Source organism: Podarcis muralis, chromosome 5, assembly GCF_964188315.1.
Source record: "Podarcis muralis chromosome 5, rPodMur119.hap1.1, whole genome shotgun sequence".
In the NCBI taxonomy this organism is placed as follows: Eukaryota; Metazoa; Chordata; class Lepidosauria; order Squamata; family Lacertidae; genus Podarcis; species Podarcis muralis.
Window position 1 is genome coordinate 69267713 of NC_135659.1, and position 13051 is coordinate 69280763.

General features: G+C 45.5%; 1 protein-coding gene across 8 annotated transcripts in view; it reads right to left on the reverse strand.

The window, feature by feature from the left end:
• The window catches only part of NAV1 (neuron navigator 1), a 257934-nt gene that overhangs the window by 212192 nt on the left and 32691 nt on the right, over positions 1 to 13051 (reverse strand). Inside the window, exon 1 of one of the 8 annotated variants that reach the window (XM_077929102.1) lies at positions 10690 to 10706. The exons of the other annotated variants lie outside the window; for them this stretch is intronic. The gene's annotated coding sequence lies outside the window, so the exon portion shown is untranslated. Of the gene's footprint in view, positions 1 to 10689; positions 10707 to 13051 lie in introns of those variants that run through there. 8 annotated transcript variants of the gene reach the window in all.

The window sequence follows — 13051 nt, forward strand, 5'->3', positions numbered from 1 at the left end:
TGCAATTCAAAACAAAAACAATATTAAACTATAACATCATTTTAAACAACAAAAAAGCATAGATGTATTACAACACATGAGTGGAATCTGATTTCCTTCCATTACGTTGATCTCTATTAGTAGAATGCCTCCTGGTTTAGGGTGGATAAGAATTTTTTTCAGAACAGAAAAAATGGGGGCAGAGTGTGTAGTGTCATGTAAGGAAGTCTAAGAAACACCTGCCCCCCCCCCATGATGCCTAATGTCAAATTCTTTCCAAACACATTTTTTTCCTTTGTCTGGTGCCCCTGTTATGCTGGTGCCCTAAGCATATGCTTAGCCTGCCTATTGGGTAATCCAGCAGGGATCCCAACTGGCTCCAGTTATAGCTCTTTATTAGCTCAGTGGTATTGGATGGATATAGCAAGCTTCTGAGCCACACAGAACTCCTCCTTGGGCAAGAAAGATGTCCCTTGAAATATTGCTGTTTATCATTCCAAGACAGCCACTCTGTTGAAATCCTATCATTTGGGCAGTTCAGCATCCCATCTGGATCAACAGAGCCGGGCAGGAACTATTTTCATCCATGCCCATTCTCTGGGGCATTGAAGCATACGCAGGAAAAGAAGCAGTTTCTGCTATCTTAGCATATTGAAACAAACAAAATAAATGGCTATTTTTACATGATCTGATATACTATGAAGCTGGACTGCATTCAACAGAGTAATAATAAGAAAGATTGCTTTCTGCAAGCTGCCTCGCTAACTTTACATTGTTCTGAGCTACGCTTTTCTATGATTCACAGCAGGCTTTAGTGTGGCCTGGCCATTGATGGGGGACAATGAGCACCGGAGGGCAGTTGGCTGCTCCAAGCACCTGGGATATGAGTCACATCGCATCCCCAAGAGGCATCTAAAAATGCTTCACCCTGGGTGACTAGAGCAGAGTATGTGCAAGGAGAGCTCTTAATGAGCTGCTTAGCATTGAAGGAAGGAGGGCAGGGAGGAATAGAACTAACTACATGAGTTTTCCCAGGGTGCTTGCTTCTGCATCCCTCCAATATCTCTCCACCTTATACAGTGGTACCTCGGGTTACATACGCTTCAGGTTACATACGCTTCAGGTTACAGACTCCGCTAACCCAGAAATAGTACCTCGGGTTAAGAACTTTGCTTCAGGATGAGAACAGAAATCGTGCTCCTGTGGCACGGTGGCAGCGGGAGGCCCCATTAGATAAAGTGGTGCTTCAGGTTAAGAACAGTTTCAGGTTAAGAACGGACCTCCGGAACGAATTAAGTACTTAACCCGAGGTACCACTGTATATGTATCAATGCATATGTTATGAGAAAACCACTATAAACATCTCCCCATCTAAAGGAAACTAATCCCATAAAGACGTCCCTGAATAATGGGGTTATTCAGTAGTAGGATTTTATTCAGAAGTAGGATGAAAATAGGACCAGAGGGCTCTCTCACCAGCACCTGCCACCCTCAGTCTGGTGTATATAAGTAAGAAATATTTCCCTTACTCTCATACCCTGCTGGATTCAGGACTCAAGGCAGAGTGAAATTGTGAAGCCATCTACTTGTTGCACAACCCTGTTATTTCATCCCTCTTTAGCTCCCTGGCTAGGCTCGGAAGGGGTGGGAAAGAACAATCTTAGTGTGCATTATTTGAGTTTTGGAAGTCACTTCAAGTTCACTCAGCGATCCAGCCAAGCTGCTTCCACCTTCACTGGTTATTCTGGCCTGCTGTTCTCACTCTCCATAAAGTTAGCCAGGTAGCTCCATTCTGACCAGACTCAGCCAACGTGATAACCCTCCGACCTCAATGAAGTTTGATCATACCTTGAGAGGTCAGTTTCTCATGCCATCTCTCCTCCAGCATCCTCAGCTGGGGCTGGCATCGTCCTGTCACCCTGTCATCTCCTCCACCCTGTGGTTTGTGGGACAGCTGCGATCAATTTATTTTCATTAGCGCTCTGAAATCACTTCCTTTTTAAAAAGCTAATTGGAAGGGGACCGAGTGAGAGCAAAGGATGGAGCCAATTATCTAGGTCAAGCCTGCGTCCTTGTAGGCTCCATGAACTAGCTTTCACTCTCTTAGAAAAGGTGTGACACAGCACTAATAGGGACTCTTGCACAGCAAGCCTGGGCTTGGCTCACCTGCTGGAAAAATGTCAATCCACTAATTGCATGGCCCACATTGTCAGAACACAGTTCGCGATGAATGAACCAGAGCTAGCCTGCGAAGAGGCAGAGCTTGAGGGGCTTTAATAGCAAACATGCATAGCCAAATCAACCATTTAAATTAAGTTTATTGTTTTGCTGAAACTGGAAATTTGCTAAACACCTTGGGGGCATTTTAAACTTCTGCCTAATAATAATGTAATGACGAGTCGGTCCTTATGTGAATGATACTGGATACAAACCAGAGGGGGCATCTTTTATAATGAATCATATTAACAAAACAGAAAAAAGGAGATTTGTTTTGTAGCGGGCCTCAACAAGCAATGAGAACCTGCTGTGACAGCAGCTTATCTTAGTTAACAGTTATTTGTAATGCAGGTTAACTGTACTGATTGAAGGTTATTTATAATGAGGAGATATTCAACAGTTTTACCTCAGACTAGGGAGAAGCACTGTCTTGATGTGGAAGCACTTTCCAAGAAAAGAGTTCTCTTTTCAAAAGCTAACATTGCCTTAGGCATAGGATCTGTATTCCATTTGTCTAATGAATGATATTGTGAGGGCAATGGGGGGGGGGCGTCATGCACATGGCATCCTGACATCATGTGCTGAGCAACACACCTCCCACCCTAAGCTGGGCAGAAGCTTCCCAGGCTTTGGGAAGGAGGCGCCAGACTTTAATACTTTAACACTCTAATTTACTAGGAACATTTAGGGGACTTGCCTAGCCTAGTCCCCCTAGTCCACTGATAACACACCACTGGTCCAGGGCACAGCAAGCAGTTTGGGGGGTTCAAAGTAATAGGCAGATTTTTTGTTCTATGGCTGTCCAATGCTGGACCCTGCATAAAAGGTTGGAGTACAGGACCACTGATAGTTTTATAAGCAACTCGCTCCAACAAAGGCTGAGAGCTTTTTAAAGCTCTGGCTCTCTCCGACTCCACCCCTTTGTGACTAAGGGCTATGTCCACTTTTCCACTTGTCCTGTGCTTTTTAGGCACAGGCCTGAGTAGCTGTGCTTCCCCCTCTCAGTTTTCCCCTGGACAACACAATATTTGTCACTGAATCAGACCAAATGTCAATCCATGGAAAAAGCAATTGTCATGTGGTTTGATTCAGCAGTAAACCATAGGTTTCCCTAGAGGAAAGCAGTGGGGCAGACAAAGGTGTGGACAAATCCAAACTCTAGATTCTTGAAGCACAACCCTGCTGGCTTGAAGACAGGCACTCATCCTCCATCCTCCATCCTTGCTGTCTGGTGTGTTACCTGTGTCACCAGATTGGCAAAGTGCAAAATCCAAAGAACACAGAGTCCCTGCAGACACTTTGCAACGTTTGGCCAGCAGGAACAGGTGACCCCCTGGGCCAGTGGAAAAGGTGCCTTAGACTGCAAGCACATCATACTATTAAAGCACATTTCCTCCCAAATAATCCTAGGGAACTGTTGCTTGTTAAGGGTGCCAGAAACTACAGGGTTAGCTACAGTTCCCGTGATTCAGGGTGGGGAGGGCATGCTCTAAATGTATGGTGTGTGCATAGCCTAAATATCAATGGAGGGAATGTCTGTTAGCTTTACTGAGCAGTGGCTCGGTGCAGAGTGAAGGACTGTCCCCATGAAATAATTTTGTGACATTGTAGAAGGAAATAAGGTGCCTTCCAAGTTCAACAGCACTATCACCAAATACCCTCAGTCATCTATGCCTGTGATATTATCCACCCTGAATCCCCAGAATACTGTACAGCAATTTGCCAATCTAAATACAATTAAACAAACATCAGAAGGAAGTGGTTTCTGTGCTGTCTTCTGTGGCTGTGCTCAGAAATGGCTTAGGGCTGCTAAGTCAGCAATAACCTTCCTCTCTTCCTCTCTCTCTCTTTCTTTCTCTCTGCAGCTGACAAATGTGTTGTGCTTCTCTGGCCCACTTAGCTACTCTGCCAATTATTAGGAGCTGGTCCGGCTTCAGGCCTTGCCAGATGGACAGGTGCCAAGGAGCTTGTGCTGCTTCTAATCCCTTTCCCAAGGGGACTGCAAACCTTAGAATGAGATTCAGCTGCCATTACCACAGCAACCGCTAATTCTGTGAATGGAGTTCGGAGCTTTTGTATCCTGTCACAGACCAGCGAATGCAACAGAGCATCCAGGACTTAGGAGTGCAAGGAAAGGGATAAAAGTCCAAGATGGAGCATGGCAGACCCAGAAGGAAAGTCCATGGAAGGAATGTGACAAAGAAAAAAATAAAATTAAATAACTAAAATTAAAATTTTTAAATGGCCAGGGCCTAGGGGATGGTTTCTTGGAGGCTAGGTGAAAACTCTAAAACATTCATAGAACCCAGGTCAAGGAGGGAAAAAGGGATTAAGAAGCTAATCCAGAACTGAAAGGATCTGGGGAAAGGATCAGATACCGATGGAGTGTCTAAGCAGAAGCTCAGCCATGAAATGTGCTTACATCATTCCATATGCACTAACACAATGTGTACATCCACTACATTAAAGGCTGGCCACACAAAGGATTTGTTTCAGCTGACAAAGTCAGTCAATTAAAAAAAAAAATCCTGTACACCCTCCTGGTTGAAGTTGCCCATTTGTGTTGTACTTATCTTGCTATCAAAATGTTGAAGTGTTGGATGAACCTGAATTAGTTGTATGCAAACAGTGATAAGGAAACTTCTCTGGTCTAATTTTAGATCATGTTATCTCAGGAGAGGAAGCATGAAGGCAAACCAGTGGTGACAAGATGTGTGAAAGTATAGCTCAAAAATAGGAAGGACTGATCCCAGGATTGGAAGAACAAGCCCTTAAAAAAAAATATCTGTGGGGGGGGGGGGTTGTAGTGCAGAGCTAGGTGGACTTGGCTTGCTGTATCTTTTCCCCCTAGAACCTCAATATATCCATTGATCAGAAACTTGTACAAATGACATAGACTTAATGTTAAGGAATTCTGGAGCCAGCCAGTGGTTTTCATTTCCAGAACTGAATGGAGCTCACAGTCCTTCGGCACCCAAATCCAAGCTTCCTTCATTTCTGCAATATAACTTAGGGTAGGGAGAGGGGATCATGTAGTTGCTGCTTTGTAAAACAATTGTGAGTCAGAAGTCCTTGCTAATCTACCACAAACAACCCAGGTATTTGTCTGATCCAGCAGGGTTCTTCTTATACCTGTAGATCTAGATCTACACATTGCCTCCACTTGGGTTACAGTATATGGCAGTCTTCTCCCCTGTGGGGCATGTTAGGGTGGGAGTGCTTTGGCCAAGGCCACCCAGGAAGCTTCATGACTGAGTGAGCTTTAAACTCGGTTCTCATGCCATCAAACCCAACACTCCCATAGTGCTGGCTCACAGAGACTTGCATTTAAAAATCTGTTTGGCCTACATCTTTTTGGTGCAAAAGAGTAGGAATGGCTGGCTCTCTCCTGTTAACTCCTTCCAGCGTCACCTTTTAAGAAGAGGGCAGAAGAGGCACTCAGGCATCGAAAACAGTCTTTGGAGTGACCCTAATCCCAAGCAAGTCTTCAAGCTTTTCCAGGATTTGTGCCTGGCTTTTAGGGGGTGGGGAAACACCTCTCTGAGGTTAGGAGCAAACAAATAGCATTTATGAAAGCCACACACATGCAGAGGAGAAATGATGTGTCAAAACTCTCCTCTGCCTTTCAGCCCCCAGCACATTAATATTAGCTTCACATTCAGGCCAAGAGCCCAAACCTTGGCAGGGGATCAAGTACCGCTCCGATCCAACTCTTGGATAAAGCAACTACAGTAACAGGCTGGAGTAACGCCATGAGTACTGATGCAATTTCCCTGGTGTAACCAGATGAGGATCTGGCTTGGACTAGAGTCACTGAACGTGAGCCATGTGTGCAAAGCAGCCACCTCCCTCTCTAGCCTGCTCACACCAGGAAGAATGAATAACCAAGAGGGAGTTGCTGTTACACAACTGACATAAAACTTTTTTCTACAAACATGGGCATGATCAACAGAGAAAGGTACTTGGGGAGGAAAACAATCTTCCAATTGAACCAGAGTCTGGGCAGCAACTTTAATAGCCAAGTGAACAACCCACAGACTCATCACTCTTCAAGGCAGCACCCCAGGGACCAAACTGAGTTCAGGATTTATAAGCCTAAATCCCCCCCCTCAATTACTGCAGTACAATCAAGCTGCTGGTCATATGTACATTAACTCTGGCTCTGGATTTCACAAGATCATGACTCTCACAAATTCCATGTTCATGAGATGCCTAAGGGAGGCAGGGAAGGAGCACAGGCAAATCCTACAAACAGAAAATGGTCTGGTCTCCTTGCTCATTTCCTCGTGCAGCAATGACAATCATGGAAAGGGATGAGCTGAAACCAATATATTAGCAAATTGGAAGTGAGAGGGAAAGGAATGTTATTCACCAGCTGGCTTCTGAGTCATGCCTCACTTACAAAAGTCGTTCTTAGACCCGTCATAATTGTGCAATTTACCCCATCCATCAGCTCAAGATAACTACAAGTCAGAATGAACAGGACGGACTTCACATGGCAACTGAAAGATCACACTGAGGTCAACATGGTGTATGCGTTTAGAGAAAGAAAACTCCATTATTTCACCATCGCTGAGAAGGCTTCAGGAGGCAGAGGTACCTAGAAATGGGCCTTCAGTTAAGTTTTCTGTCAGGGACATTCCTGCAGAGAAAAGCCACCCTTTAGAAAAAAATTAATTGAAAAGACCACCCTTCAAGTATCCTAGTCCAGGAATGGAGAACATGTGACTCTTCAGATCAGGGGAGTTATAGTCCAACAACACTTGGAGGGACACAAGGTCCCGGTCCCTGCCCTGGTTCCAAGTTGCTTAGGGTTTTAACAACAAAACTGAGCCCAGAAACAAACTGGCAGCCAGTGCAAACTCTTTCATTATATTCAGGGGTTCTGCTGCTTCATCCCCTCTCAGCTACAGAGGAAGGTTGTAGCTCAGTGGTAGAGCATCTGCCTTGCATACAGAAGGTCATGGGCTCAATTCCTGGCATCTCCAGGTAGGGCTGGAAAAGACAACTGTCATTGTAAATGACACTGTGCTAGGTGGAGCAAGGTTCTGAGTCACATTCCTATGTACCTAACTTCCAGACTACATGTTTTCTAGTGTTTTTACAGCCTGCCTTGCTGTGGGGGTGTCAGGTAACAACTCCCCCCCCCCCTTACTCAGCCTAACTGAAAACACTGCAGGCTGGGTCTACTGGGATCATCCTGGCAACAGCTCCCTCCCACAGCTAAGAACCCCGTCCTCTGAATTGAAGGACTAGGATGCTGGTGACAATGATCCAGTTTGTTTTTAAAGATCTTCTGCACAGGAGGGAATGGGCAATTGTGTGATCAGTGTGCAGAGAAAGACAGAGCTCAGTGGGAGTGCATACTGGCCTAAAACAAAGAAGGTGCTGTTCTCCCAGTAATGCTGACGCTTAAAATTGAAGCTAGCTTTGTCATAGTGTGTCATCAGAAGCTTTGAGAATCCTCCGCAGAGGCTGTTGAAGCAGCCAGAGCTTTATATTAAAAAGGTGAGAGACTCAGAGGTGACCTGCTAGAAAAGCACTCCTCGATTCTAAGCAAAAAATCCAGCTGCTTTATTTTTAAAGAAGCTCTGGATTCATCGCTGAAAGGACCAAATGCCTGAAAGGATCGAATACATGTATGATGATCTTCACACAATGGGGCAGGAAGCAAACCTGTTGCTTGGCAACGCAGCTCTGAAGGCTTCCAATGGGCCAGAAGCTGATATTAGGCAATGTTCTCTGAGCAAAAGAGAAATAACCAGATTGGAAGAGAGGATGGCTTTAAAAGATGCTTAGATAAATCCAAGGAGGATGTGTCTATCAGTGGTCACTAGCCACAATGGTGATGCTCTGTCTCTGCTGCTGGAGGCAGAACGCCTCTGAATGCTTGCTGAGAAATGCAAGTGGGAAAGTGATGTTGCACCCAGGTCCTGCTTACAGACTTCCATAGGCATCTGGTTGGCAATTGTGAGGAGAACAGGATGCTGGACTAGAGGGGCATTGGGCCTGATCCAACAGGGCTCTTCTTACGTTTAAAGGAATCTGTCCTCAAGAATGAGGAATGGGAAAGGGACGTCAACATATTCTGCATGGAGTCTAATGAGGTTTACATAGAAAAAGTAAAAAAGCACCCCAACACCAGCCCCATCCTTGTTAACCCAGGGCAGGCAATTCCAAATTCTGGGGTAAACTAGAGATAAGGAGTATTAGAAGAACAGGAGTCCCTCAAAGGCTTAATATTCTAGGAGAGTGGTGTGGCAGCATCCCAGAGGTGCACTTTGGCATTGAGAGAGATCTGCAGTTGGACGTGTGGTTGAGAACACACTGACTTTCTTGAAGTTCCGTCAATTCAGGGACAGAGGTCCCTGCAGGTGGGCAGAGTGCAGTTGTGCTTATATCCAATGCACAGGCCTCCCACATGCATCTAGCCGGCCAATGTGAGAACAGGCTGCAGGATAAAGTGGGTCATTGGCCTGATCCAGCTAGCTCCTCTTGCGTTTTTATGTTCTCAGGCCTAGTGGCCAAATGCTACCCTCCAGCTTCTCTGTTGCCCCTTGAACATGGCCACAGTAAAGGCAAAATGCTTGAGGAACGTGAGAATGTGTTGGGTGGCAGGGGTTAAGCGGTGCAAGTGAGGGACTGTACAGCTCATGACTCTATATAGGAGCTTGGTTTCATCACATTTACATGGGAGCTTGGCTTGATCTCATTTGTTGCCTCCACCATCACTGCCCTTACAATAAAACACAATATAATAATTAAAAGCTAGAGGTTTGTTCAAACAATTATGTTTTAATTAATTAAACAATTATGTGAAGTAGTTAGTAAACACATGCACATTTATTTGCTTTGTATAATTTAATCAGAATACTAAGTATGCTTTGCCTCGGTGATTAAAAAAAAAATTGGCACAGGAAGCACAAAGATATAATGGCACAACTAGGCAAGAGCTCAGATGGGAAAGGTGGAATCATCTTTCAGCGGGTACCCCTTTATAAATCAAGTGAAACCCTGTTCAGCACAATGGAGTAACTGCATGCATGTCACCTGGGTGCCCAGAGGAGAGGCATTAGCCCTAGTGCCATCACCTCTCAATAGTATCAATGTAAGTACTGTTTTCATCCTTCTTAACATCAGATCCCTCCTAATCCCCACTCTGTGATTCAGCTCAACACTATCCAAATCCATCTGTACAGAAGCTACCAAAGGGTATAACCACACAGGCTCACACAGCCTTTCTCTCTTGGCTGCACTATTAAAAGGAGATAGAAGGAAGATGGGACCAGGAAAGGCCTGGCAGAGCTATTATTATCACAACTCAGCAAACAAACACGGGAGCTCCCCCTGATAGCTCAGCTCTCCTCTCTTATTGGTCTTAGCTACTCATCAGTGATCCCATTACGCACTTAACCCTCTTGACTAAAGCCTGGCCTTGTATCTATTTATTGAGATTACACCTTCAGATTCTCCATCTCAGTTACCAGAGGAGGCCCTAGGTAAATCGGAGATTAAACAGAAGAAATTGATGGCTGAATGGAAGGGCAGAAGCAAGATACCATGACTGTGAGGGGTGCATGTGGACTGAATCCAACAAAACCGATGTTTTGCGGGAGGGAAATATGTAGGTTTCAGTTAAGGCAGGGGTGGTGAGCCTGTGATCCTCCAGATATTGTTGGGTTCCATCAGCCCCAGGCAGCCGAATCAATGCTCAGGGATGATGGGAGCAGCAACGTCCAGAAGAAACACAGGTCCCTCACCTCTTAGTCCAGCAGACGTGTTCAGTATAAGCTGTGCATGCCTTGGGACTACAGGGACTGGCAGAAATGCGTAACAAAGTACTGAAACACCAGGTGGAGCCTCAGCTCAAGAGTTAAGAACAGAACGAGCCCATTATGTCAATAAATGGTGCTTCCTGGTGGGTGTTTATTATGGGATGAGTGCTCCTTCTGCATGGACTTTTTTCACAGTGTCCACACAACATCAGTGCTATCAATTTTTTGCCCTGTAATCCTGATTTTCCCTTTCTGGTAAAAACAACAACAACAACAAACCTTGCTGCGCCTCTTGCCACCACCGTGCAAAAAACAAAGAAAACAAAACACACCAACAACACCAAGTCCTCATAGCCTCCCACCGGGAGCCGAAAAGGGGCTGCTGGAGCTGCCTGCCCAGACCAGAAGATCCGACTTTCCAGATTCAGAAGAGCAGGAAAGGACTCGCCTCCTGTCTCTCCTGACCCACCGTTCAGTTGAACTTTGAAACATCAACGGTGGTGGAGTGGGCGGTGAACAACCCCCTCCCCGTCCCTCCAGCGCCACGTGGCTCTGGCGCCTAGATTCCACCCCCTGCCCCTTCTCTCCTTTCCCGATCCCGGATCCCTCCCTAAGGAAGCTGGCGGCGCTGGGAAAGGGAAGAAATTAGAAGGAAAGCGGAGGTTGCGTGGAAAACCTGGATTGTGGTTGTAGGAATGGGCGCGCCAGCCAGCCTCACCTCGGTGCGCTCGGTGCCCGCGCCGCAGCATCCCTACGTGCCTTCGGCGTCACTCCAGGCAGCCTGGCTGACTGTGTGTGAGGAAGGGAAGAAACCCGCGAGAGTGCCCGGAGGCTGCACCTATTGAGCTGCTGCTGGTGGTTTCACAGCCGCGCTGTGGTTTCCCCCTGCGTTACGCGGAAGCAAAGCACGGTGCTTTTTATCTGGGGGATTTCTTAAGGCAAAAAAACTCCCAAATCCATTGTTAGCCAATGCCTTTATTAGGAGCGACCCAAAGGACCACAAAATGGCACAGAGTAGTGAACAAGCTTTCGAGTTCTCCGGAGTGCTTCAGCTGGCAAGGTGTTCCACGAAAAGCAGAAGAGACATTTATAGATCCAAGGCGTTTCGGATTCGGACCCCTACCGGTGCTTCGTAGGGAAAATTCGGAGGAACTGAGATTCAGCACTTAGATGGGCTAATGCTTCTTTTCTTACGCGTTGGGACAATAAATATTCCATTGCTTTTCACTTGTCCTTCCAGTTTTTGTTGCAGCTAAAAATGTTGCTATTAAACGTTGGGCGGTGAGAGGTTGGGGAAAGGCTTCTATTTTAAAATAGGCAAGTTATTAAAATGTGTATGCCTGGCCCGTTCACTCTATTTTAGGACTGCCCTGGAAGAACGTCTGGAAGCTGCTACTAGTGCAAAATTATTTATTATTATTATTTCCATTTCCATACCGCTTTATATTTTTAAGGGGGGAAATCTCAAAGCGGTTTGCAACCTACATTAAAACATCAATTAAAACAATCCAGAATAAAACATCACAGCAGAAAGTCAAATATGAAGTATACATTCAAAGCAACATAATTAACAGGAAACTAAAATATTATCTAAGAGATTTCAAAATAAAACAATACAAATGAGGTCAAGGACAGAATGCACATTTTAATGCAGAAAAGTAATCAAAAAATTATCTGGCTCCGCTTTCCTTTGAACCATATCAGTGAGGCTGAGAGGGGGATCTTGTCATCTGGGCCAGCCAGGACCTCCATGCACACTGCCCTAGCTTGCGAACACAGAAGTTTGACTTCATCCCTGGAGGCACACTCCATTATTTTGAGACAAACAGATGCCAACAGAACTCTGATCTCTTTACAGAGGAAGAACGGAATATAATGGAAAGTTTGTTTGCCTCCTTAAGGTCTGGGCACTTATTTTTAAAGAAGCTCTTGAATTCTGAGCCCTGAGGGAGCCTCCAGGAAGCCAAACAAAAGGAACAAACTTGGTGAGACTACGGGAGGCCCTTTATGGCAAGTATCCCTGCTGGAAAACTCCCCCAAAATCCACTCTTGGGTTCCCATTGGCCCAAACCTGTACAGAAGCAGAAGCCAATGAAGTGATTCTTGGTCGGGTTGCAAGTAGTGGCAAGTTGCATTCAGATTATGCCAGCAATGCCCAGCAGGAGTAAGTAATCGCCTGTACTAATCCCCTGTACTACAGGCTCCTAGCATGATGACAGGACACCAACTACTCTCCCTCTGTGAACCCACAGTGCTTTTGGTGTGATATGCCAAAAAATGCATTTACCCACCAACTTCTGTTTCTCTGGCTCTGCGTGTAAATCAACACAGCTATTTGCAGCAAAGTGTGTCTGTGGCACAGACATGGATTTCAATAGGAATGCACTATGGGGGAAGGATTAATCCTCCCCTTTCCCTGTGCTGCTGCATTCCTGATCCAGAGTGCAGGCCCTCTGTGGCTGCTGTCAGTTTTAGAAAGAGGTTGGGAATCCCAAGCATGAAATTCAAAGACATGTTTAACATCAAGTCTAGTTTCACCTGAGTAACATATCCACTACACATGTAACCACACATGAAAAAAAGGAGGGGATTCTACCTTTCTGTAGGTTAAAGTGTGTTAGCAACAACTCTAGCAATGGCAACAGCAGCCAGTTATATCATACTTCTGGCTTTCCAACTGATTTATTTTTAAATGTCTGGCCTCTCTTACAAGGACACACATTTTCAGTTCCTTGTTTGCAGCCTCTACTTCCCAATTTGCAGCAGACTTGCCATTATAAACATGCCAATGGATGACCAAGGTCATGTGCGAGGAAATTAAAGGATGAAAACAAGGCTGAAGTCACACGTATTGTTCTCGCTCTAAGGGAGAAATGGAGAAAGCAGTCTGTGTAAGGGTAGGGCTGAGGCCACAGAAGAAGCATGGTAGCATGTGCTAAAGACAGAAGAATAGATAGAGTGATTGAACTAAGAATGAAGAATCCTATCTGCAGCAAGCCTCAGCTGGGACACATAGACCTATCTGCATATCCCAGGAATGGCAAAGGAGGCTTTCTAAGTGCTACCAGCTGGCTGTTAAG